We start from the raw sequence: 22,913 nt of genomic DNA, 5'->3' as shown, positions 1-22,913 counted from the left end.
AAATCAGAAAGCACTTTTCATTGGTCATGCTTTAAGTAAGCATCACCACAAATGAAAGACAGCTTTCTTAGAAGAATGTCTCAAGTTGCTAAAATCCAACATATTCCCTACAATCAATGATGACTTTCATACATAGAACTTCATAGTTCACAAAATACTTTTAATATATTGTTTCATTCTATTCTCCTAATAGTTCTGTGAGGTTTGTAATAAAGTATTGTTATCCCCATACTTTCGGTGAGTAAACTAAGACTCAGAAAGTTCAATCGAATTTCCCATGGTTTCTACATAATTGCTTAAAAACAAAGCTAGAGCTCAAGCTTATATTCTTCTTTCAAGTCCAGGGATCTTTGGGAAAAGTTCTACTGTGTTGCTTTCCTAAAGTATACAAAAAAGAGTCTCTTCACAAATTTCAAATTCATTCTCTCAGGATATTTCTATGCACTTATTTTTCAATCCATCATGAGTACAGAAGACAAGATGAATTTCTTTTTTTGACATTTCTGAATCCAGTCTGCCACACAAAATAACATAACATATAAACAACTAAATTGGAGCAGCACTCCTACCTCAGGAGATAAAAACCCAGAGAATAGAAAACAGTGAAGGATCCAACAAAGGCACTGTAATAACAAAAGTGAAATCAAATACAAAGGGAAAGATCCCATACATGCACACATACGTACAGCACTCTAAACTGGATGCTAAATGAGTATCCATCAATGGCTGAATGGCTAAACAAATTGTGATACGTGAATGTAGTAAGGCATTGTTGTTCAGTAAGGAATGATGACTGAAGAATCCAGGTGGAAGTTGTGCAGGCAAGATGGAAGATTAGAAGGAAGCTGTGCAATTCAACTCAAGTTCATAGCTTCTCCAAATAAGTTCTATAAAATTCACAAGACTGAATCCTGATGGAGAATTCCAGAAAGAGTAATAGTAAATCCTTTTATTCAGTCCAGGTCTGCGTAGGGAAACAAACAGAGAGGTCTGGAGACCCTGGGGACAGTGTAAGAGTAGAAAACACAGTACATGGAGCATTCTAGTGCCCTGGGAGAGACTGTATACCAACACACACACACACACACACACAGTCTCAAAAAGTTCCCACATAATACCCCATACTGGGGAGTTACAAAAACAATAGGTGCCAATTGATAACTCTGTAACCCAACACCCAATCCTATGTCATAGATCCAGGGCAAAGTGATAAGGCAAATGAATTAAAGCATAGCAAGGTCATTCCCTTTCCCAGGAAGGGAGAGCCTGGGTAGTGTACTTAAAAAGGAGAAAATTCAGAGGCTAGTAATAAATATAGGAGGATAGGGGAGGTTCAGACCACAAGGTTAGATCTGGGTCTCACTTATAGCATCTCATCCAGCCCGCAGAGAAATAACCAAGGCAAGAATTATAGACCAAAAGGGAGTATATAATTCTGCTGCTCTAAACCAACAGAGCATTTCAACTGGCTAATAGGGGCAGATCTAGCAGCAAGCTATTCTTGCTCAGACTGAAATCCAGGTCAGAAATTGCAGAGCTCAGACCAGAGACACAGCAATCTGATTCTGTACTGGATCAGAACCCTTTGGAGACACTAAAATCTTTCATGTCCCCATCCAGTCCCAGAGATCCTAGAATAACATAATACTCAATATCTCTAAAAACAACATGAACAAACGAAAAACAGATACTGAACCAACACAGATCAGTAGTGTGGCAGAGCCCAGTCTTAATATGAAGTACAAAATCAGGAAATGGAATGGAAGAATGGACAAACAAAAAAAAAATCTCATGAGCTATTGTGGTAGAAAGATGCTGAAGACAGAAATACAGAAAAAGAGAATGACTACAAAATATCTACAGGCATTGTCTCAGAGAAAAATACAACTTGGGCCCGTATTACCAAGGCTATATTTATAGCATTCGTGGTGACTACGAATATGCCAGCATAGATCTATGCCAGCAAAGTATAACAATCTCTCCATATAGAAGACAGAAGAAAAACATTTATTCAGACACCAGAAAGCCAAATCCCCAAACCAGAAAGACAAATTAGTCATAGAAGCCAAGTGCTCAATGCATATTAGTACTACAGGGGACAAACGCATTTCCAAGTCTTCCCTCCATGGGGCCTTCCCATAAGCAAACAAACACTCACCAGCCTAGCTCTCTGCTTGCCTGTGTCCTTCCCAGCTCTGACTACCCTGACCAATTTTCTCCCAGTTGTGCTCCACCCTTTCTATTCCACTCATTCAGTAAGCTCCTCCTACCACATGTGACTTAGGATTTCACGTGATTTAAGCAGATCACATAGGCTTTTAATGAATGGGAAAGATTTTTTCCATTTAATTTACCATTGCAAGCCCTAATTCAACTAGCATTCTTAGAAGAAATGAAGCAAGAATGTAAAAAAAAAATTTTTTTATAAATGGAATGAGTGGTTGAGGAAAAAAATTAAAAAATGAAATCTATCAAAGAAAGAATTGGAAAGGGAACTAAAAACTTGGCAAAAGATGTAGAAAATCTTTCCCAAGCAACAAACTCCCTAAAAATTAGAATGGATCAAATAGAAGTCAATGACTCCACAAGGCAACAAGAAATATCAAAACAAAGGCTGAAAAATGGAAGAAAATTTAAAGTATCTAAGAGGAAATATGACTGACATGGAAAACTAATCAAAGAGAAAGAAATTTAAGAATCTTTGGACTATCTGAAGACCATATTTAATAAAAGATTTTCATCATCCTCTTTCAAGAGATCTTAAAACAAAACTTTACAGATCCCTTAAAACAAAAGGACAAAGTAGATAAAGAAAGAATCTGCTGGTGACCTCCTGAAAGACTAAAATGAAAATTCCAGGAGCATCATGTCCAAAATCTAGAACTTCCAGGTCAAAGAAAAATGCTTCAAGTGGCCAAGAAAAAAGAAAAGTATGTTTCCTATTCTATTTAAACCAACAATACTACTACTCGGTTTATTTCTGAAGATTATTAAGGAAAAAGGAAAAGAACTCATATGTTCTGTAATGTCTATAGCAGCTCTCTTTGTAGTGGCAAAGAACTGGCAATTATGGGAATGCCTATCAATTGGGGAATGGCTGAACAAGTTATGGTATATGACTGTGATGGAATACTACTCTGCTATTAAAAAATGATGATCTTGATGATCTTAGAAAAACATAAATAGACTTGCACAAAACAAGAGTGAAATGAGCAGAACTGAGAAAACATTGTATACAGTAATAGCAATGTTGTTTGAAGAATAACTTTGAACAAAAGAGTTATTTTGACTATTATAAATACCAAAATTAACAATAAAGGACTTATGAAGAGAAACATTATCTGTATCCAGAGAAAGAACTAATAAATAGATATATAGACTCATTTTGAATATATACCTATTTGTGTCCAATGGTAGCCATCTCTAGGGCAGGAAGATTCCTAAAAAAGAATCCATGTTTATATACATATATATGTATTATATATTATATTATATATATATATATATATATATATATATATATAGTTATGCTCATGCATAATAGGCAGTGCTTATTGAAAATGGAACACATTCTCCATAAATGAATAGGTCCTCCAGATGTTTCTGTTTGTAAATAACATTGTGCTGATCACATGAAACTCTAGAATATTATGAAACATTCTCAGCATAATACTTGAAAACACAAAAAAGACTAGATTGTCAATCTACAGAAAAAAGTAAAGAAGTGGTTGAAAATGCCTTTTGTCAAGATTGCAACATAAAATTGGATGGATAGTCCCCTGAGAAGATCCTTCAAAACTCATGCATGTAAGTTCTACAAGGACAAGGTCTACTTTGTTGTCATTGTTTCTCTACCATTTTCCAGTGTCATGATATGTGATTAGTAAATATTCATTGAGTTAAGAGAAATTTAATTTAATATTGGACAAGTGAATGAATAGCTAGGCCCAGAATGCAAATAAAAGGAAAAACATTGGCTAGGTTGAACTTTCAATGATCCCATGTTGTTTTGTTCAAAAACTCATTTCTTTACTTCCAGTGAATCTATGTGACTGCAAATTGTGGTATAAGTGAAATGGTAGCCATTAATGTTCTGCAACATATTGAAGGTGAAGACATAATTGTTATCAGTGTCATAAAATATGACCAGGAAATATATGATTAAAAACAACAAGAAGAGGGGATTATCATATCCACTTTGGAGAATTTAGGGGCAAGAATCACACAAGATGAGAGGGTTCAGATGATTTGTAATTTGCACTATGGGGGAGAAAACAAATATTAATGATATTACAGGTCTGTTCAAACTTTACTTATTTAAAATCATCAAAATGTATTTCATGTGTTCAATTTGGAGTGAGAAAACATAGAATACAGGGCTATGCTCTTGGTCTTATTCTACTGAACATTTCACATTTGGACATTTGTCCAAATCCATGAGGGATGGAATAAGAATCAGGAGAAATCTGGATTAGAATTCGGCAGCTGTCACTTATTAATGTTGAGCAGAATAATTATTGTTATGAATGACAGTAATGATAATAATAGCTAGTATTTATAAAATGGCTTAAGGTTTGCCAAGTTCTTTGCACACATTAACTCGTTTGATCTTCACAGACAATCCTGAGAGATAGCTGTTATTATTATCCCCATTTCACATATGAGTAAATCGAATCAAGGAGAGATGAAATGACTTGACCAGGGTCATGGAGCTAAAAGGTCTCTAAAGCTGTATTTGAATTCAGGTCTTCTTGACTCCAAATTCTTGTCCTATCAATGGTGCCATGTAGCTATGTGCAACACATAGTAGCTGTGAAACTGTGGCAAATTACTTCATCTCTGTGAATCTGTTTCTGCATCTGTAAACTGGAGATAATTATAAATAATAGTAACAGTAATAACACATAATAACAATATAAAAGGAGTGTTACTTCAATACTTTAAATCCTTTGTGATCTTATCAACGTGGACTCTAGCAATATAGATGGCAACCCGTTCATATCTGCCTAGAGTGTGTGACTCAACTCCAAGTCCTCCAATAAATCTGTCACAAAGGAATTCAGCCAATGTGTCTTCCTTGAAAACAAAATTAACACATTATTTTTTTTCTAGTATAGATTTTTCTAATGCCATCTTTTATATTGTTTCCCTGGAGACATTCATTATTTGTAGGTATTACAGCTTTCTCACACCCATGTACTTCTGTATCAAATGAAGTGGTTAAACTAGATGGCTGCTAATTCTATGATCCTATCAATCAATCCTTAAGCATTTATTAAGTGTCTATTATGTGCCAGGCCACTGTGCTAATCACAGGGGATACAAAAGGAGATGAACTACAATCCCTTTTCTCAAGGAGCTTGCAATCTGATGAGGCTCACAATATCAAGGTCCTTACAATTTAATCCTATGATCCATTGAGTTTTGGATAACCCTAAGCTTTAATTTTTTGAAAACCACTTTAGGGCAGCAGCATGTACAACTAAAGAGGGAAGTTGTGGGTACAGAAAGGGACCATTTTAGTTATCTCTCAATGTTGTTTCAGAGTGGCCTCTTACTGTCTACTTTACCCAGGAGGATAACAAAATTGAGCAAGGGAAAATACAAAGCCAGAGTAGGCAAGTATAGCTCCTGAAAAAATGTCAAAAAGCCACATTTTGTATTCAGTTTATTTTCTATTCCAAGGCAAACTCCAGAAGAGATAAATTTCCAGGTTTCAAGTTGTTACTGTATTTAGATAAATGGGAATATTTTCTTCTCAATGTGAACAGCATGCAGTCACATTTGAACAAAAGACTTTCCCTTTTAAAAAAGATGTATGTGTGTATGTATATTTATACATATATACATATATTTTTGATACTCTGTTTTACTAGCTTTAAGAAATAATCACTTATCCTCTAAGATACAATGTTACTTTACAAAAAATAAATACGCCATAATGTATATAAAATCACCTTGTCAAAGAAAAACAAAAGAGGAGTCTAGAAAGGATGCTATTATCATATTAAATGGGCATCAGTTATGCTCCAACAATCAGTATATTAATCAGAGTGATTCATCTAGAAGTATTTATTATAAATGAGTTCAATGACTGGAGTAATGGTAACCATTGCACCATTACAATATTTAGTGTACATACTAAATATAATATATTTTCTGAAATAGTATACTTTCCAGTGAATGTGTGAATTAATAAATGTAGCTACCCTTCTACCTCACATAATGTTTATCACAACCCATACATGCCTACTTATCCCATAGGAGTCTTGACTATGTTCTGGTACATTTGTATGTACACACATATGTATGTTTATATGTATACATGAATATATGATTGATGTAGCCTTTTTGCATATGTTATTTGAGAAGCAATACATTATTCAGCAAGTTGATTCAGTGATAGTACATGAGTTTTAAATATCAAATTAAGAAGTATGTCAAATAATATTCATGTCTTTTAAGATTTTGCATATAAAAATAAAATGTCTAAAGTGATTGTGCATTAAAAATATGCATTCTTTTCATCTCAGTCCAGTTTGTGTGAAGTGATATACTTGAGAAATATTTATATAATCTTAACATCAAGATCTCTTATAGGCTTCTACAGTTAAGAAAGGGCTTAACTATTACGATTTATGATATCTACTAAAATGCGTATATTTGGTTCCCATAAAAGATGTTCCATTAGAATTTTATTTTATGGCGTCAATTTGTCTAATTATCTTGAGCCTATGTAACCAAAGTGATGTAGAATATCAAGCAGCTTTGAATACATTTGATGACAAACTCCTTAGTCTTGTAGCCAAGGCATGGCACCAACAATAAGTCTCCCCGGTCTTTCACACCTGGATTGTGCTGACTTTATTACCCTTACTGCACCAGGGGTCCCACACGGAGGAAAAGTCATTCAATCAAAACTCATTCTCAGGTTATAGGGGAAGCTTCAGGGGGTGGGAGAGGGGAATGGGAAATCTACTCACTACTCACCACAGTATCTTATGAGCCCTCACTGACAAGCTTCCCATTTGCACAGAGCAGTAATAAATGCAAAAACATTAATTCTTAAAGTATAAATACTTTATTAAATATTTAGATAAAAGTAAGAGTGATGATAACATTGACTTAATAAAAAGGAAAATAGGAACAATATGAGAGTCCAATTATAAACCTGGGCCATAGTGTCACCATTAAAACATTGTCTATTAGGGAGAGTAAGCATATGCTTACAAAAACTGTACTTAGGACAACTCAAAACTCTGGACTATTTACTGGTATGTTGGTGGTCCCTTTCTCTATACCACATTTCACCTGCTTCCCTTCCCTTGCCTCTCCTGCAAAAAAAAAAAAGCAATTCTTTACTATTTTCAGGCTGAAGCAGTATTGTTTCAATTTTTAGTAAAACAACTATTATAGGAAATTACACTATTTCAGAGAAACAGCAACTCTAGCCTTGGGATTTTCAGCTTTCAAGGTCTACTCCTTTATCTGAATGTCATGTCTGTGACATGCAATTCCAAAAATTCTGCACAGCTCCTCAGATCTACTCTTGGGGTTCTGAGTTTTTATTTTTCTTCTCAAGCTAGAAAGGGAAATAGAGGGTAATACAATCAAGTCTAAATCTACATAGATGGTGCTCTCTGTCAGTCCCTTTCTCAGAGTTTAGATTACGCTGAAGGGTAAGAAAAGAAGCTGACAGCTCTTCATACGGTAGTTGACTGTCCTCAGTCAATCTTCAAGTTCTAGATGGCATTAGAGAGCAGGCAACACAACTAGCTCTTCATTCACATAGCTGGTTTCATCTCAAAAATGCTGCTCCAACTTTGTGATTCTCCTCTGTTCTGCTTTCCAAGAACAAAAGCCAATCTCTGCCGTCAACTTCCCTTTTCAGGTAGTTGCTCTGTCTTCTCATTTTCCTGCTCTCTGCTTTCTCATCTTCTCCTTTCCTAAAGCTCTTTATCTATTTATCTGTAACTTCTAACACCTCAAATCATGTAGTCCTGCTCAGTGACCCATCTCTCACTCAGGTTAACAATTAACTCAAAATTCGCATTCCTAGGAGGCACAACAACCCAAACTATTTACAATTTTTTTGATATTTTCCAAATAGTTTTTTATTTAGAATTTCTCTGCCATATTCCTCAAAACTCTAGAAATGATCATATATAAATCATATGAATATACCGTATACTGTATTCATTCCCATTGTCAGTGCTTATGTGTTCAAACTGCTTTCAAATAAGTCCTCTTCATGTAAGAAAAACAACTTTATCTGAGGGACTGTTCCCCTCCCTCAGCCTGTCAAAATCTGTTCAAACTGTTTTTTTTTTTCTTTGCATGAATGTCCTTTTTATTCCCCTTTGGACAAGTAAAATGTCCATATATGAATGGAGCATTATCTTATAGGTTTTTCTAGCACATTTCTGAAGCATATTCTAACTCATAATTGTCAAGGTCTTTCTACTAGTAACCATCACCATCCACTAGCTTGTGGCATCAGTATGAATTGGGACAAAAGTGCTCTCAAGGATATTGCTGTAAGATCCATCAATGCTGAATCTCTTTGGTATCCTTTGTCTTAGACCTTGGCGAAATTACCACTCTGGTTCATTCAGGCACACAAGACTTCCATAAACAGACAAAGGGGAATACAAACATTACCATACAGGGAAAGCTACCCTGTAGCAACATATCCCCATAACTATAGCTTTTGTGCCACCAAGTACCACTTAGGTCTCTCCCTCCTCTAATGACTATGAGCTCAACACTGCAATATGATTATTTGACTTCCAATCCACAGGGAGACCTGAAAATTTTATCTGCCAAATGCAGGCATTGCAAGCATGAGAGAAAATCCACTGTTTTCCTGAGGATTTCTGGAAATAACTGCTTGCCTCCCCACCCCTCCAGTTCAACTATTGTGCCTGTTTTATTATGGTAACAATCTTGAGACTTTCATATGTGCAGAGACATATACTTCCAGTCATAGTAGTGTAGTTGTATTCTGTTTCTACTAGACTGAGAGAAGACTGCAGGGCATAGGAACAATCGTATTTAGTGAATATGTTAGGAATGCTGGCAGACGGATGAACAGAAGTGCCAGTCTCTAGTGATTTTTAAACTCTGGAGTATTGTTGAAAGCCTATGGAAAAAAAGAAGAAAAGTCAAAAATCACTCAAACTGATCTGTGACATAATTGCTGTACTCGTTCTTTTTAACATTGCAAATGATAACCTATCCGTGCTTTCCTGGTCTATGTGACTCTTTTCCATGTCCTCACATGAGTCCACCACAGGGGATTCATAAAAGCCTTCCCCGTTTCCTTCTGCCATTGAATGAGACTATGAGGGCAATATATAAGGAACACAAGAGGGTGGTGCTTGGGGGACCAATGTCAAGCTGATTCTGGGAGGGAAGTATTTTAGGGTGACATTTGCCTCATCTCTTAACTCTGGCTCCCATACTCCAAGTTCAAAACGAAAAAGCTAATCACATACCCAGGGATTCAGAATGATCATTTCCTCCTCAAAAGTTCTATGCCAAGCTGTTGACCATTCTTCCCAGCTACATGACTGTTGACATGGTTCTAACTAACAACTGCCTGCTGACTAATGACCAAAATGAGTATGGTTTAGCTACCAAATTCTGTGACTAGGGACCAACTTAAGTAAAGCACAGTCATTGGGGTTGGGATAGCTACCGGTTATCCTTTACTCTCACTACATGACAAGGCCATCATTTTTTTCCTATCATTAGTTTCCCTGTTGACATTATTTATTCTGATTTTGAAAAGTTCTTTGTTATATATGGCAGCCTGCTCTACTGCCCTCTGTGTGATCATTTTAAATTCTTCGGAGTCTGTGGTGCTTCATGACTCACAGCTATACAACAATACAGATAAAGTTATGAAGTTAAAATTTGGATATTTCTTTATGGGATAAGTTGGTGGTTATTAAAGGAGCTTTGCAAAGTCCAAGAGAAGAAGAATAAGGTCCATATTTATATATCAGTATCTACATTTATATCTGCGATAGACAGACAGACAGACGGACAGACAGACAGACAGACAGACAGACAGACAGACAGACAGACAGACAGACAGACAGATAGATAGATAGATAGATAGATAGATAGATAGATAGATAGATAGACAGACAATCAGATAGACAGACAGATGGATGGATAAGGAAACTACCAATCCCAATGGCACCAACTAATTGCCACTCACATGACAGAAAACCTGGACTAAATGAAGTTATCCAGATATTCAGAATATCAAGGAAAATAGAGAATGGGAAAATCAGTAATACTACCAATAATGTCTCCCAGAACAGAAACAGAAGTCAGCTCACACCAGATACCACCACTTTGACCACCATCTCCCCTTAGATGTTGATAAAAACAACACAAGATCCTGAAACCAAGAGCCTTAGGAACAGCAGCACAGTGCCTGTAACCATTCTCCTGGGAAGCAACCTTTATGGAGATACAGCCTGGCAACTGTTCTAGCAGATACTATGACCAAATCTATTGAAGACCAACATTTCCTGCTGTTGGACCATCTGACAGTGACAACACTTTGGCGACAAGAGTTTCCTTTTCTGGGTTCTCAGTAGGTATGTCTATGAATGCTAGTAATTATTCTATCAGACTATAAATTCCTTGAGACAGGTGCAGGGGCAACTTTTGTTTTTGTACACTAACCACTTAGTGTCCTGGACATAGTATATATGCAAATATTTATTGAACTGAATTGATTTTTTAATTGAATCATCATTCCAAGAGCTAGCAGAAAAGTATCAAGACTAGAGGATGCCACTGAAGCTGAATGATGAGGGACGTAAGAGAAGAGAAAGAAGAGTTAGAAATAGCTGGAAGTTGGATTTTTACTTAAGGCTTTCTCAAAGACAACAGCTGGTACAACTTCACTTTGTATTAGGGTTTCGGCAGGACTCTACTAATTATACATCAAAAGCAGCTGAGTAAGCCAGGGTCATATTGTGAAAATGGGTAGGAAAGCCTGCTAAAAATAAAACTCAAGAACCCCCTGTGAGTAACTCCCAGTGTGGCAAACAGATGTGGCAAATAGGCAATTTACCATGCCAGTTAAATACATGATTTAGCTATAACAAGAATGATACTGAAGCTCTAACTTCTAGAAAGTATGGAGGACAAAGGGAGCTTTGCAGTGACCTTCAATGTGAACATTATCCTAAGTATGTGTACAGGGTACATGAAGTATGTTTAAGCACATTCTAATATCTCTAAAAAACAGTTGGCATTGTGTTTCTCAGTTGTAAAATGTGTATTTTTAAGTAATGTGCATTTGCTATTTTTTAAATTAAGTTAACTTTTCATTTATTTTGACTAATAAAATGAATGTCCTTTATAAGTGCATATTCAATAAATATTCACCTTAAGAGAATAAAAGTCCCTGGTTACATACTTCAATGAAATGTGCTGCTGTCCACATCTGTGTGTGGCATGTTTGTGTTTCTGCCAATACCAATTATTAATTATGTAAGTACAGTAGATTGATCTCTCAGGTCATAGAAAAGGTGAAACAACTGGAGGAATACTTCACTACTCTCCAGGATATCAAGGAGAACAAAGAGTGGGAAAATCAATGAACCTCTAATAGCTAGCATTTATATAGGGTTATAAGGCTCATCAAGCACTTTACAAATATCATCTCATTTTATCCTCACAATAACCTAAGACAGTAGCTGCTATTATCTGCCCATTTTGCAGATGAGGTAAATGAGGTAGATATCTCAGAAGTCGCCAAGAAGAATTTGAACTCAATTCTTCCCTTCTCTAGGTCCACAGTTCTTTCCCATGGGTCACCCAGCTATCAAAGAGAAAGGAATAGAGATTGAACCTGTAAAACTCTCTCTACCAGTGCAAGTCAGTAGCACCTTCTTGGGCTATTTGTAGTCCTGAAAAGTTGTCTATATCAAACAATGCAAATGCTCTGGCAGCAAAGTTACCAATTGCAAAATGCTTAACAGAATAAATAAAAATACAATATCACATGTTAATTTGTCTTTTCTTGAAGTCAACATCTGGCCTAGCCTCTAGGGATCCATATCTATTTGACTTTGACATCACCAAGCTAGATCATTGAAAAGTTAAATGACTATTCCAGGGTCACATAACCAGTACGTGTCAGAGTCAACCGACATCTTCCTGATTCTGATGTATACATTACACCATACTCTTTAAAAAGAGGGGAAAGAAAAAAAATATCAGAAGTAATAGAGAATTTCAATATATGAAAGGGGGTGGAAGAATGGAAGGAAATGACATGGAGGGAAGATGAAAAACTGGTGAGCAGTTAATAAAACAGAACCAGTATGACACTTTTCCCATATGGAGTACAGCTATACTTTTGGAAAAGGTTGGATTTCTTGTTTTTCAAGGGTTGATGATGACATGCCATGAGAACTGTAGCCATTCAGTTCTGATTAGAGAAATGAAAAACAAATAGCAGTGGTTGGTGATTCCCTGACAGGTATTACAAAGCCAGCCATCTATTGAACTGATATGAATAAAGGAGGGGACAAATATTCAGGACATAAGAGATAGCCTCTTAAGACTTGTCAGTTCTGACAGCTACTACCCACTTTAGTGATCCGGGAAGGGATAAAAAATAAAATTACAGAAAACCTAGTGATTATCAAAACCTGGGTGGGAAACAACAGATATCTTCATCCCTGCTTCTAATTAAGAGCAGAACGTTTGAGGTGTTGGAAGGAGGAGCAGGAAAAATATATGTTTTACCTACAATAATTTGTAACCAATATTGTTCTGGGTGTCTGACATATTTTGTTCCCTTTAATGGTGTTTTCATTTATATTACTATTGATATGGTGTGTGCAGTAGCATTATTCTTTTGTGTTTTAACTTAGTATCGGTTATGTAAAAATCTCCTGTTTCTCTGAATCCCTATTTATCATTCCTTAGCACATGATAACATTCCATTATATTTATATACTACAATTTATTCATCCATTACCTTTGGGACTGTGCTGTCCTAATGGGCGTGAGTTCGTTCTATTTGGCCAGCCCCAAACTCCCAAATAATACTTTTTGACATGTTAATACTTCTTCACTACTGCTGCTGCAATGGCTCTGATTCCTGCTTTGGGATTATGTTATCCTTCTTGGTGAAAAAGAACTATATCTAGCCTGTCCCATATCATGACTAGATGTCACCCTTACTATCTTCCCACAATACCACTGCATCCTTTCTCCCCCACACCCCTTCTTTTATTGCTTTTTGCTCTGAGGATAGTAATCAAATCAATATTACGAATGTTTCTGGAAACAAGCATGTCAGTCTGCTATCTGTCCTATGATCAAGTCACTGTATGTGACTTCTTAGACCAAAATGGCCCTAAACTACCTTGTGTGCAATTTCCTTTTATTAGAATGTAAGCTACTTAAAGGCAGAGACATCATTAGCTCATAACTTGGCATAATGGTAAACAATTAATAAATTATTTGTTATTCTTTAATTTCATTCACTTATCATGGCTGCTACATTTAAGAGAAGACAAATCAGAGCACACGCAGAAGATGTACAGGAGTATGAGGGGTCTAAGCACTCTGTCATGCAATGATTGGTTTAAAGAATTGGGTAATTTATTCCAAAGAAAAGATGAATTGCTAGAGACAAAATAGTTGTCCCCAAATATCTGAAGGGCTGTCACATAGCTTGGCTACAGAGGGAAGAACTAAAGGCAATGGGCACAAGTTACAGAAGAGCAGATTTTGGCTCAATATTTAGAAAAAAATGTACTAATTTTTAGGAAAATCAAAAGACAGACTACTGTGATTTAAAAAGGTAATTTGCCATCATTGGAGGTCTTCAATGATAAATTGAGTGAGTACTCATCAGTGGTGTTTTAAAGGAGATTCCTTTTCAAGTATGGTTTGGATTAAATGACCTATGAATATAAGAAGACAGCTCCATGTAATAATAATTTAAGTGGAATAATTTAAATAATTTTTCTCATTCATTAATAGACCCATATGATTTACTTAAGTCACCTGAAAGCCTAAGTCATATGTGATGGGAGGAGCTTGCTGAACAGGCAGAACAGGAAGGGAGGAGCAGTACTAGGAGGAAGTGAGTGAGCACAGAGTTAGAGAAGAGAGGACGCAGGCAGGCATGGCAAGGCTCAGGCTCATGAATGTTTGCTTGGAAAAAGACCATGGCTGAGGTGGGGATGGCTTGGGAATTGCTTTGCCCCCTGCTGTGATCATGTTTATTTACTTCTTGGTCACCATGACAGATTTTGCTTTCTGGTCCTGGGATTTGGCTTTCTGGTGTCTAAATAAATGTTTCTCTTCTGCTGTCTATATAGAAAGTCTATTATATTTTGTGATTGAGAACAATCCTGGCATAATCATAGCCATCACCAGTGCTGTGAATATCACCTTGGCAATACTTTTGACATCGCAAAGAGGAGTGCAGGGTATCAAATCTCTATTTGAAGGCAGAAAGGATTTAGAGGAAGAAACTAGTACCCCAGCTTGAGATGATTTAACTTTTTTGTCACTAGTCAGAGAATGGTCTAAACGCATGGGACCTTGTGAAAACTGGGAAGTGAGGTTACAGGAGAGGGGACCTGAAGATGTGGAAAGGTGTTTGCAATGGATACCAATAAAACTAGGGGAGGAGATGGCAGGTGTAAGGAGGAGAGGCTGGATTTTATTAACGGGTTATCATATTATATGTAAAAACAGAGACAAGCTGCTTAAGGAAAAAATTCAGATGGAAAAAGAGTTAGCTAGTTTGCTGAGAATTCTCAGCCTTTGGGGCTTTTCTTTACAAGAGCAGTCTGAGGTGGAAGAAAAGGCTGTTCAGTTAGCTCAGAAGAGGCTGAAGGCTGACAAAAGAAACGTGCATATGACCTTTGTACAGACCCAGCCTAGTTGCCACAGTGACCAAGGAAGTGAAATAATTTTAGAGGGAGAAGTCCTTCCGGCAGAAGCATGCCCAATAGTGAGATGAAAACAGGAGAACCAAGGAGGTGACACAGTTTAGGGAAATAATTGAGGATTTTACTCAGCAGGAGGTCACAGAAATTTTGAGTCAGTTCACCCAAAGAATGGGAGAATGGTTAATATCTTGAATAGTGAGAATCAGTAATGGAGGGACTGGAGGAATATCTATAGATAGCATAGATTGTTTAAAATTTATAGGTATTAGAATCCTTTTGTACAGCAAGCCATTAGAGATTACAATATGCAAGGAGGCAACAATACAAATAATATGTTACCTTTGATTGCAGAAGACTGCAGTGGGCAGTATCCTGATGACTCTGTGTGACCTAGGGGAGATAGACCCTGGCATTCACTTAAGGACTATCAGAAAGCTAAAGGGTGGAGCCAAGATGGTGGAGTGGGAGCATCTACTCACCTAAGCTCTAAGACAAACTCCTTCAGATACCTCTAAAAAGAGAATCTGAACAAATTTTAGAGTGGTAGAATCCAATAGGAGATAGATTGTGGCAAATTTCCAACCCAGGACAGATTGGAAGGTCGACAGGAAGGATCCATTGCATGGGATTGAAGGAGCGCACAGTGCACAGGCTGTACCAGTGTAGACCTCACCATGGCAAAGCTGAGCAGGAAGCCCCAGGTGATCTGAAGCAGCAGTAGCCCTGAAGAATCTCAAACATATCAGCCCAGAATTGGAGTCCAGTGGAACTAAGCAAGAGAGAACCACAGAACCCCAGGTAACTGCAGCAGTTACTTCTGAGACTATCAGCCTGCAGACTAAATGTCTGCAAGTCACCTACTTAAATTTCTGGGAGAAAAGACTGTGGAGTGATTGGTAAATGCTCTACCCTCATCTTGTTGACCTGAATATTTCCCCAGGAAGAATCCTGAAACAATGGGATCAGTGAGGGGCAAACAGTCTCTTAATCCATGAGGCTAGGAAAATCTCAAAGGAGGGTCTCTCTTGCTTGAGCTGATGGGGATCAATGCAGGACCAAGGGTGTCCCAGACACCCCCACCTCAGTGAACCAGGAGGAGATTCTGAGTCCCAGGTGGGTGGAGCTCACAATGATCAACACCAGGGCCCCAGGCATGTCTCAGCACAGTCAGGGGAATAGGGAAGACACTAGTGCAAACACTAATTCACCAACCACCAAGCCTACCTGTGCTGAGGAGAGGAGACCTGTTGTGGCCAAATCACCCCTCTCCCACACTTAACATAGTTACCTCCAGGTTAACTGAAGGGAAATTCAGAAAGACTTCACTTGGCTCTGCTTTGGCACATCATCCAGCTCAGCATCAGGTAAGCTGCAGCATTCTAGCTAGCTATAGCATTCTAGCTTCTAGATGAAAGAACCAGAGGCCACAATACAAAAAGCCTCAAGTTCTAAGCACAAGAACCCCTGTGCCCCAGAAGGAAAGATACAATTTAAAAGCCAGGAAAAGGGTGATCATCATGAGCAAGAAGCAAACCAGAAAATATAAGACCATAGAATCTTTCTATGGGGACAAGAACCAAAACACGAATACCAAAGAGGGCAGCATTGAGACTACTTCCATCTGAAACTTCAGAAGGGCATATGAACTGGTCCCAAGTCCAAAGAACATTCTTGGAAGAGCTCAAGAAGGATTTTAAAAACTCATTTAGGAAAGTAGAAGAAAAACTGGCCAATGATTTTAAAAATATGAACAAAGAAATCAGGGAAGAATTTAAAAGGAAAATTGGACTAATGGAAAAGCAAGTACATAACCTAACTGGGAAAACTGGACAAATGGAAAAGCAAGCACAAAAGCTAACTGGAAAAATAACTCCTTAAGAGGAACAATTGGACAGATGGAAAAGGAGATGCAAAAGTTAACTGAAGACAAATAATCTATTAAAAATTAAAATTGGGCAAGTAGAAGCTAATAACCCTGTGACACATCAAGAATCAGTCAAACAGAACCTATAGAATGAAAAGATAGAAGAAAATGTAAAACATCTCACTGGAGAAACAACTAATCTGTAAAAAAGATCCAGAAGAGATTATCTAAGAATTATTGGTCTACCAGAAAGCCATGATGAAAAAAATAACCTGGAAAATATCTTCCAAGAAATTATCAAGGAAAGTAATTGTTATTCCTTGTGAAACAAGCCCACTTGTGAAAATTGACTCTCCTTCTGAAATAACAGCAAAGGAACTGAAGGATTGGGAGCTAAAAATTGGGAGCTAAAGTATGGATAAAATGGAAGCCTATAGCACATGGGAAAGATAATACCATAACTGTTGTTTATTCAGGAGAGGGAGATTATCAAATTGTATCCTTAACTCATGTATTCTACTGTGAATGAGGCTATGATAGTGGGTCCATGGATTCCAGAACCACAGCTGACCCTGTATCTACACTGTTTCTGGTTATTATTTCCTTGTTTCTTTTTGGCTTTTCATCTGTTAATCTTGTTTGCTAGATTTGTTTCCTATAGGTTTAGTACCCTCCATCTGTAGATGCCTGATCACTAAAGCAAGTTGTCACTCCCCCTCCATGATGGTGATGCATCGTCTTTGGACCTGAAACCAACCAAGCTCCAGATGCCAGTTGAAGAACTGACCTCTCAGAAGGGGACCTCTTGGAGCAGGGACAGCTCTACATCCAAACTCAGCAGGAAGTAGCTATGGAAGAAGAGACTTTCACCCCTTACCCCAAGATTTGGTGTCCCATTTGCTGAGGGGGAATGATGGGGTGCTTGTGCTCAGGCCCCACCCTAAAATACTGCTTTACGTGCTCATTATGCTGCTGTGGACTTCTGTTGCCACCAGTTGCCTAAGATATTGTTTTATATGCTTATTTTCTGTTATCCTTGTTAAAAGTTCTGTTATTACCAATAACCCCACCTACTTATGTAATGAATAGGAAAGATCTTGGAGCCAAATGTAATAGTGATTTAAATGGAAAAATCTTTCTCACTCATGAATAGGCCCATATGATCTGCATAAATCACCTGAAAGCCTAAGTTACATGTAGTGGGAGGAGCTAGATGGACAGGCAGAACAGGAAAGGTGGAGCAGAATGGGGAGGAAATAAGTGAACACAGTTGGGTCAGAAATAGAAGGACGCAGGCAGGCAGAGGTGGCAAGGATCAGGCTCATTAGTCTTTGCTTGGAAAAAAGCCCTGGCTGAAGGGAGGGAGGCTTGTGAATGCCTTTGCTCCCTGCAGTGATCATGTTTATTAATTTCTTGGCCAACATGACAGATTTTGCTTTCTGGTTCTGGAATTTGGCTTTCTGGTGTCTAAATAAATGTTTTTCTTCTGCCTTCTATATAAATGGTCTTTTATATTTTGTAATTGAGAACTATGCTGACATATTCATAGTCACCATCCATGCTGTGAATATTTCCTTGGTGGTACACCCCAACCAACCCTCAATGGAAGCTTTAACACATTTCAGATTTCCAGATATTTTTAATATGTCAATAAGTTGTGCTGGCTTTTTTTTTTCCTTTCTTAAAAAAGTACTGTTTTTCTTATGGGATGACTCTCTGGGAGAGGGAGGGATACATGGGATAACTATGGTGATATAAAAAACAGGAAAAAAATCTATAAAAATTTGTTTTTAAAAAATGACCTCTGAAATGATTTCCTGCTCTGAGATTTCATGATATCTAATGTGGGCTGTTACAACATGATCCTAAGGTTCTGGTTCTCATAGCAACCTAGTTATACTCTGGACCATTAGCTTTAGGGATCCATGTAGAATATATTGACAAAGAACAAAATATTTTGGTGGTTGTGTTTTGCTTTTGGTATAATGTCCTAGCAGTAACTGTCATGATATGTGTTTGGAAATGTTAAGATCATGTTATTATTTAGAGACACAAGTTCTCTGTCAATCTCATGCATGCCATACTTTATAACATTTGGATATAGTGCTCTCATATCATAAATATTCGTCCTCTACCTTCACATTAAGCTAATTCCAAAATCTAGGAAGACTGAAATTGGCCCATAACTCTGGCTCCAGATATTAATACATATATGTGTATGTATAGATACATATGTCTATATTAATAGGTGTGGCATATGTGTATATATTAGTATATAATAGAGCTATGTATTATATGTACGCATATGTATATACATACATACACACATACATATTTTTGTAAATAAAAAATAACATTTTAAAGATAGAAGTGTCTGGGCTATGGGTTTGGGGAATACACCCAAGAGCCTAACAGTGTTCACCTCTATGTTTGCACTCTCTTGGAGCAAGAAGCTTTGGCTTACTGAATGAAAGCTATCTCTCAATACTTGAGTATTACAGATATTATGCACACATACACATGAGAGTAATGATTATTTATCTCTCATATTTATAGACAATTTTTAAAATTGAGGAGATCTAAGTTTTTTCCTCCCTTATGCTATTTCCTTGTCTGATCTCTCAAGGACAGCATTGATGGAAGATAAGATTAACTTTCTTCTCATTCTGGATATTGCTACTACCCAACTAGATCAGGCTTCTAAGGTGAAACTCTTCTGTTCAGGTTTGGGAAAGGGATGTAGACTTTCTGTTTAGGTTGTCCAAGACTGGGGGTAACTTCGAAGTAAATAACATAATTAAAGTTCATTAGAATAAGTTCACCTCTTCATTGTAATATTCATATTCTCTCATTACTTGTTAACCAATCAGAGTTGATTGCCACCTTCTGGAACACCCACTTTTCCAAGACCATATAATCCTTGAGTTCCCCATGGGGGTCTTTGGCATTCAAGAATTCCACTGTCTTTTGTTGAAATGTTAGCTTTATTAATAAAATAACCAATTACCCAGAATTATGTCTCTCAAACTTTTTAAATGTTTTTCACACACAAATATATGTGTGTGTGTGTATATATATATATAAATATATGTGCATATATATACCAGTATAAGTATATACATATGTGTATATTATATGTGCATTCATATACTTACATATATGCATATACAAATATATGTATATATATGCATATATGTATATATAAAACATACATACACATACTGTCATTGTTGTTCAGTTGTTTCAGTCATGCTTGACTCATGCCCCATTTGGAGTTTTCTTGCCAAAGATACTAGAGCAGTTTGCCATTTCCTTCTCCAGCTCATTTTATAGATGAGGAAACTGAGACAGACAGGGTTACATAATTTGTGCAAAGTCATACAGTTACTAAGCATGTGAGGCCACATTTGAACTCAGGAAGATGAGTTCAGGCCCCAGCACTCTATTCACTGAGTGATCTAGTCACTCCATTTACACGTGTGTTTGTCTCTACACATATATGGGTATGTATGCACACACTTAAATGTACATATATACAGAGACACATATATATACATTTATGTATGTGCTTATATACATACATAGACACATTATAGATGCATATATGTATGAGTATATTATATGTGCATGCATATACTTATTATTTTCATATGCATACAGATAGCATTTAGTAATGACTCAGTTATCCAGTGAATAGTAGATTCAGTTATTCTCTACCATACCCAATCCATTTCTGCTAGAGACATGGGTTTCACCTATTTCCACAAAGTCAAAAATTTAACCAATGTGTTTTCTGTATTCTGTGCTGGTTTTCCTGAATGGTCAATGGCTGGAACTGATTAATAGACATGGCAAATCCCAACAGGATATTCTTTGTTAAGGGAATTGATGACTGTTTATATTCAGTGCTTGCCCTTAAGAAGCCATAAGTGATTAATATTAGCTATGCTCAAGCACTCAGCAAATTAACCATAAGCTGATGCTCTCCTAGGGGCTACAGATAACTCAGAGTTCATGGAAGGAAGACCAATGTGAAAACTTGGTTTATATGCTGGTGCATCATTGAAATATTTCTTGCCCTTGAAAACATAATTGTTTCCATAAAATAGATGGACACCAAAATAGATCATTTTTAAACCAAACTATTTGACTATATAGAGACAATCACAAAACCAAAATATAACAGATTGTGACATCTGCCCATGAGAAAATGATGATATAGCAAACTTCAGGTACAGGAAGGTCATAGAGGAATGAATCTTCTGACTGCTGGGAGAGAAAACAAAAGAACATGTATATTCAGTTTCAAGGAATGATGATATTTTTACAATTTGACATTCCTTTTCACGATATGTTTATTTTAGATAATGTTTACAAAATCAAATTGATTTAAAGGAGCAAAGTAAAAGCTTTACGACATAAAATGGTAGGGATACGTAGAGTAATAAGACCTATAGCACTAGTTATTATGTGTTTGTTTGTAAGTATATATGCAAATGCATACATGTAAGAAAGATAGCATGTTGTGGTGAATTGAAAACTGGACTTCAATCCAGGAAGATGTAGGTTCCAGTCCTACTTCTGGCACGTACTGGCTAGTGACCTTAGGCAAGCCACTTAATTTCCCAGCGTTTTATACAACTCTATGCAAATATTGATAATAAAGTCATAATCCTGTGTGACTGGAAAGAGATTTTCTGTGGTCAGATATTCTATTTAATTTAATTTTACTTATTTAATTTTATTTATCCTATTTTATATTACTTCACACTTAGGAACCATTTGAAATATTAATCATGTAATTTTTTCTTCTTTATCTAGAAAGAGCAAAATAATCTATCCAGAGTTTGAGGGAAAAAAATCCTACTTACTCCAAGTAAGTAGAGAAGGGAGAGTTTACTCCTTCCCTTAGCCCTGTTTCAACTGAGTTGAAGCTGTTATATTTGTTCACAGTATCTTTTTGTCATGATTCTTTTCTTCATTTGGTTTTGTTTTTGATATTTGTTCTAACCGGTCAGTGACTGGTCACAGACAACTGAATCTGAAATAGCTCTCTTGTCAGGAACCAGTCATTTCCAGTCTTTTATCATGAATGTCATCTTACGTGATGTTGTTTGTCACTCACCACGTCTAGTGCCTTCCAACTTATTTCCACAGTAAATTATTCATGATATCCAAGCATCAGACCCTGAGCAATTTACAATCCTTTGTCCTCTTTCATTTCTCAGTCCTGAACCATTTTTTCCAAACATATTCTTGCTCTCCTCTCCCATATTTGCAGAGAAGTCACATAATTTAAAGGCAAACATCTTGGTCTGGAAGATTTTTTCAAGATTTTGTAGAATTTCTCTATTTAAACCTTTTCTATAAGTTTTGCTGTATAACCTATAGTTGTCTTTATAGTGACTTTCCCCCCCTTATGATCAGGAAGAGCGCTGCAAAGCAAGATAACCAAGAATCTCATGGTTAGAATCTCATCCATCTAGCTCCTTTAATTGCTTCTCTAAGGAAAACCTGTAAGACATCCTTGTCTTTTTCTGCAGCTTCTTTACGATTTCTGCTTTCACTTTAATGAGAATGGATATGGTTCAGCTTTTCCTATAGTGTGTTAACTCACTGCATATTAGACAAAGAACTCACATTTGGAGTAAATTGACTTTTGCATATGGTATAAAAAAGATTGTACTTTGCACTCTGTCCTCTTTCTGCCATTCCATTGTCATCACTCTAGAAGTGGAGAAGGGCACAATGTGCAAAGGGCATTTTTGTATGTTTATAATAGAAACCACAAGTTGACTAACTAGGGGGAATGTTAAATTTAAAAGAATTATTTTCAGACTCATATTGTTCCAGCTAAAGAAGAAAGTATGTTGGTCATATATTTGATCATATAATGATGTTTCACTTCTTCCAGAAAGTCCTCCTAGATATATCAAGATTTCAGATAAACAGGAGCTGATTCCTCCCCGAAGCAGAAGTAATCTCTCCCATTCACAAATGCCCATCTTACCTTGATTATATTTTGCATAGGCTTACCAACTCATTCTGCATTATCTTTATTTGAGAACATACTTTGCATACTGATTATGAAAAAATAA

Source organism: Notamacropus eugenii, chromosome 6, assembly GCF_028372415.1.
Source record: "Notamacropus eugenii isolate mMacEug1 chromosome 6, mMacEug1.pri_v2, whole genome shotgun sequence".
NCBI classification, from domain to species: Eukaryota; Metazoa; Chordata; class Mammalia; order Diprotodontia; family Macropodidae; genus Notamacropus; species Notamacropus eugenii.
The sequence above is the reverse complement of the archived record's forward strand: the minus strand, read 5'-3'. Positions refer to the sequence as shown.